General features: G+C 39.6%; 1 protein-coding gene across 1 annotated transcript in view; it reads right to left on the reverse strand.

The window, feature by feature from the left end:
- Nucleotides 1–6,000, reverse strand: part of CCDC150 (coiled-coil domain containing 150) — a 90,749-nt gene that overhangs the window by 24,487 nt on the left and 60,262 nt on the right.

The following is a 6,000-nucleotide window of genomic DNA, read 5'->3' on the forward strand; positions in this document are numbered from 1 at the left end:
TTTGTTTTTGTTTTTGTTTTTGTGGTACGCGGGCCTCTCACTGTTGTGGCCTCTCCCGTTGCGGGAGATGGCATGTTCTCATCTATAAAGCAATTTCGTTTTTGCTTTTGTTTTTGCGGTACGTGGGCCTCTCACTGTTGTGGCCTCTCCCGTTGTGGGAAATGGCACGTTCTCATCTATAAAGCACTTTAATTTTTATACTGGGTTTATTTTTTGGAAGGATTTCTAATTCAGGACACTGAAATGGGGAAGAACACAAAAGCAAATAAATCCTGCTGCCCTCAGAGATCTGATGTTTCTGTGTCATTAAAATCCAAGTAGTTTCCATAGCTAGCTTACCAGGCAGTCTCGGAAATACCAGTATTTCGGTCAAGGTCATAGCCTCCTATTGTTTCAAATGATCTAAATATATATAGATACATATTTTTAAAAATTGAGGTTGATTTATAATATTATGTAAGTTTCAACTGTACAACATAGTGATTCACAATTTTTAAAGATTATACTCCATTTATAGTTATTATAAAATATTGGTTATATTCCATGTGATGTACAATATATCCTTATAGCTTATTTTATACACAGTGGTCTGTACTTCTTAATCTCCTACCCTAATATTGCCCCTTACATATATTTTCTAATATAAAATATAACACTATAGAAACTGTGAGACACCTAAGAAATGGGTGAAAAGGAACTTATTTTTATGTGTTTTATAATTCAAGTATTCTAAATTAATGCTATTAATAAATTTCCTAGGTTTTTTCTTCTTCGATACATATGATAAGTTGGAAATAAAGTAGGACAAGCCTACAACGTTACCCCAAAGTTTGAAATGAGCTACAGAGTTGAAACAACCTAAACTGCCAGAGTTATGTATTTTGACTAGAAGTATGAAAATCCATTCATAAAACTGATAATTTCAGCACAGCACCCTTAATAATATTCATATAATTCCATGAAGCAATTCAAACCAAAGAAGTACAACAACAAATAACATGGATGAATCTCTCAATTATAATTCTGGGTGAAAGAAACAAGACACACAAAACGTATATACTGTATTATTATATAAAGTTCAAAAATTAATCTGGGGTATTAGAAGTCAGGATGATGGATAGTAACATCATGGGGGATAGTGACTGAAAAAGGCTATGAAATGGGCTCTGGGTGCTAGGAATATTCTGTGTGCTGGTAACATGGTTACCTCTACTTTGTGAAAATCCATTAACTGTATCCTGTGTACTTTTCTGTATAATATGTTATAGTTCAATAAAAATTTACTAAAACAAAACAAACAAAACCTTTAAATAATCTCTAAATTAAGGTCACAAATGCAGCTGCTCCTAAGGGGCTAACATAATATTTGAATCCAGTTGGTATAAGAGTGATGGGGCCAGTGGTAGATTAAAGTGAGCATAAAGCACTAACATATGTTTAAAGAGAAGAAAAAACTGTTGGGCTTCCCTGGTGGTGCAGTGGTTAAGAATCCTCCTGCCAATACAGGGGACACGGGTTCAATCCCTGGTCCAGGAAGATCCCCTATGCTGCAGAGCAACTAAGCCTGTGTGCCACAACTACTGAGCCTGTGCTCTAGAACCCACGAGCCACAACTACTGAAGCCCGCGGGCCTAGAGCCCGTTTTCTGCAACAAGAGAAGCCACCGCAATGAGAAGCCCACGCACCGCAACAAAGAGTAGCCCCAGCTCACCGCAACTAGAGACAGCCTGCATGCAGCAATGAAGACCCAACGCAGCCAAAAATAAATAAATTAATTAAATAAATTTATTAAAAAAAAGTTGGAAATCTTTCAGGCATATATAGCAACATCCCTTCTATTCATCACTCAACTTAAAAAGAATAAAACATTACTAATATAGTTGAAACCCTCTGTATAGCCTAATCCAACTAAATCTCTTCCATCCTGGAGTTAACTACTATCCTGAATTTGGTGTTTTATCACTTATTCCTTTTTAATAATTTTACTATAAATGTATCCCTAAACAGTATGTATTATTATTATTATTATTTTTTTGCGGTATGTGGGTCTCTCACTGTTGTGGCCTCTCCTGTTGCGGAGCACAGGCTCCGGACGCACAGGCCCAGCGGCCATGGCTCACGGGCCCAGCCGCTCCGCGGCATGTGGGATCCTCCCGGACCGGGGCACGAACCTGTGTCCCCTGCATCGGCAGGCGGACTCTCAACCACCGCGCCACCAGGGAAACCCATGTAGTATTATTTTATAAGATTCATCCATGTTAACACATGTCACTCTACATCCTCTTATATAGACTGCTTTCTAAACTGGTATAATTACTTTTAGGAGAAATTTGATAAACTCTAGTAAATTTCAATTTATGTACATCATACAACCCAGCAATTCTCATCCTAAGAATTATACCTAGAACAGAGAATATTTTGGATGAGTACCAAGACATGTGCAAGAATTCATCATATCAGCATTATTTGCAAACAACTGAAAACTGTCTAAATATCCATCGACATAAGAAAGGATAGCCACAACGGTGAGAGGCCCACGTACTGCAAAAAATTTAAAAAAAAAAAAAAGAAAGGATAAATACATTTGGGCATATTTAGATAATGCAATAGTATACAGCACCATATATGAAACGGAAATCATGTTTGAGTGTGAGGCGACAGATTCTGACAGTCTGCATTAACACCTAAAACCCGGTATTTACATCATTAAGTCAATTTTGACAATGCAATATTTTATCTAATATGGTTCAGATGTAATATTTTAATCGATTATAATCCAATTGAGAGAACACACAGCAGACTATTGTTTTGATTACATTTAATATGTAGCTCTTCTTTTAGGTTATCTTGTGAGAGTAATATGCTATACATTTGCAATAGCCAAGACATAGAAGCAACCAAGATATCCATCGATAGATGAATGGATAAAGAAGATGTGTGTGTGTGTATACACACACACACACACACACACACAATGGTCTGTTACTCAGCCATAAAAAAGAATGAACTGGGGCTTCCCTGGTGGCGCAGTGGTTGAGAGTCCGCCTGCTGGTGCAGGGGACACAGGTTTGTGCCCCGGTCTGGGAAGATCCCACATTCCACGGAACGGCTAGGCCCGTGAGCCATGGCCGCTGAGCCTGTGCATCCGGAGCCTGTGCTCCGCAATGGGAGAGGCCCCAACAGTGAGAGGCCCACGTATCAGCCATAAAAAGGAATGAACTAAAAAAAAAAAAAAGAATGAACTAATGCCATTTGCAGCAACATGGATGGCCCTAGAGATTATCATACTAAGTGAAGTAAGTCAGACAGAGAACGAAAAATACCATATGATATCACTTATATGTGGACTCTAAAATATGATACAAATGAACTTATTTACAAAAGAGAAACAGACTCCTAGGCATAAGAAACAAACTTATGGTTACCAAAGGAGAAAGTGGGGGGGGAAGATAAATTAGGAGTTTGGGAGTGGCAGATGCAAGCTACTATGTATAAAATAAACAACAAGGTCCTACTATGTAGCACAGGGAGCTATATTTTTTTTAAATAAAGTATAATGGAAAAGAATATGAAAAAGAACATATAGGGCTTTCCTGTTGGCACAGTGGTTGAGAGTCCGCCTGCCGATGCAGGGGACATGGGCTCGTGCCCCAGTCCAGGAAGATCCCACATGCCGCGGAGTGGCTGGGCCCGTGAGCCATGGCCTCTGAGCCTGTGCGTCTGGAGCCTGTGCTCTGCAACAGACGAGGCCACAACAGTGAGAGGCCTGCATACCGCAAAAAAACCCAAAAAAACCCAAAAGAACATATATATACACACACATATATATAAAACTGAACCAGTTTGCTGTACACCAGCAACTAACACAAGATTGTCATTAAAAAAAAAAAGAATAATGTGCTATATAAGAGCACTTTCCCTTGGGCTGATGAGGTCAGTGCCTTTTGGAATGTGCCAGTCTAAGGCATGACATAAAAACACCAGTGAATCAATAGTTTCAAGTGTTTCACTTTCAAAGGCTATCAAAAAGCTTCAGCCCTTATTACAGGAATATGGGCAGAAAAAAAGGCATGTATTTTCCTTAAGATTATAAGGATGATCTCTAACATGTAATCAAGGTTTAAAAGGTTAGATAGGTAACATCACACTCACTAGTAAATCTTAAAATGTATTCCACTCCCAGCTAAAATTTGGCTTCAAGGGTTTAAGATTTGGCTATGAGTATTTAAGATTTTTCTCACACACTTAAAAATCTTGGGAAAGCTAAAAGCAGGTCAAAATCATGGTCCACAGCTTCTACGAGATGATTAGTTTCACAAAGGAGAAAGTATATACCCAGCCTATTACACTGATCACCTTTCCCAGTGAGAAGTAAATAAGAGAGGTGTACTTCCCCAGCTCATTTCATAGGTGAATAAGATGAAACAAGAAAATTAAGACTTGTGCAAGGTTACACAAATATAGATGATTATACTTAACTGCATTGCTGCCTCTGGAAAATATTAATTAAAAGCACACAAATAGTGGCCAAATAGCTTTATCTTTTTATTGGACAACATACTGTTTCACAACCATGGTTTATCAACTGCCTTTCAGATCACCTGCCATTTCTGGGCTGGATCTTGTCTGCTAACCCTATGGTAAGTCCCTTGGGCAGATGAGATAAGATTAACACTGAGGTGTTCGGCAAATCTCTAGGGAGATTACTTATTCAGTCAGCTCTATAGCTGCCAAGGCTAACCAGACTTCACTTCATACCATTCAGTCCAGTGGTGCTCAACTATGGTTGCACATTGGAATCACCAGGGATTTAAAAAGTATTGAAGCCTATGACTTACTCCCTGAGATTCTGATTTAATTGCTCTGGGGTGTAAGCCCGGTCATGGGGAGTTTTCCCTTTATATTTTATTATGAAAAAATTTAAATATACAGAAAAATTGAAATGTGCATACACCTGCCATTCAAATTCAACCATTAACATTTTTATACTTATCATATATCCATCCATCATTTTCTCTATCGATCTATCAAACTATTTTCTTTTTTCTTTTTTTAATGATTCATTTCAAAGTAAATGGCAGACATCATATACTTCCTAGCATGAAGAGTTTTTTAAATTCCCCAGGGGAGCCTACTGTGTAGCTAAGGCTGAGAACCACTAATTTAGACTTCAGTGTTTCTACTGAAGTTGGTTTAAGGCAGGTCTAGCCTTATTAGTGGCAAGCTCTCTGCTCTGAGGACACTTTAGGGACAAAACTCACATGGAGTGAAAGAACAGTATAATCTCATGCACAAGTCAATTCTATTGCCTTGCATCTCAATTTCCAGGTTATTTCTTTTTAGGAATGTTATAAAAATTCTGCAAAAAGGAGAACATATGCGATGGAGGGAATCAAGATGGTGGAGTAGGATGATGCTGAGCTCACCTACCCCTACAAACAAATCAAAAATACATCTATATGTGTAGCAGCTCTCAGTGAAAACAAACTGGAGACTGGCAGAAAGACGTCTACAACCAAGGCTGCAAAGAAAGATCCACAGAGTTTGGTAGGAAGGGAGAAATGATCAGGTCGTGACCTATGTCCCTAGTAGGGATACAGAAGAGGAGGGGATATCACAGGTTCAGAGATCCTCCCTGGGGATTTTAGGGCTTGAACCACATATTAGGAACCCCAGTCCTGGGGACCAACCATGGAAAGATGAATCCCACTAGCTGGTTTGAAAATCAGTGGGACATACCAGAGAGCTGTAAGAAACTGAGACTCTGCTCCTGAAGAGCGCACACATGCTTGCTTACTCCCAGGAACAAGGTAGAGGAAACAGATTAAAAATGGCCTGGGGCTCTGGCCGGTGTCCCAAGACCACCCCAACAGCTGCCCTAGCCTGCACGGATGCCAGCTCCAGCCCCTCTTGCTCTGGAGCAGCTCCCCACTAGGTAAAGGCTGCCACTGTCAAGGAGGATAAGCACTTGGGGGAGATGGAGCGGGTCAGACTGGGCCC

The sequence above is a fragment of the Lipotes vexillifer genome, unplaced genomic scaffold, assembly GCF_000442215.2.
Source record: "Lipotes vexillifer unplaced genomic scaffold, Lipotes_vexillifer_v1.1 scaffold113, whole genome shotgun sequence".
NCBI classification, from domain to species: domain Eukaryota; kingdom Metazoa; phylum Chordata; class Mammalia; order Artiodactyla; family Lipotidae; genus Lipotes; species Lipotes vexillifer.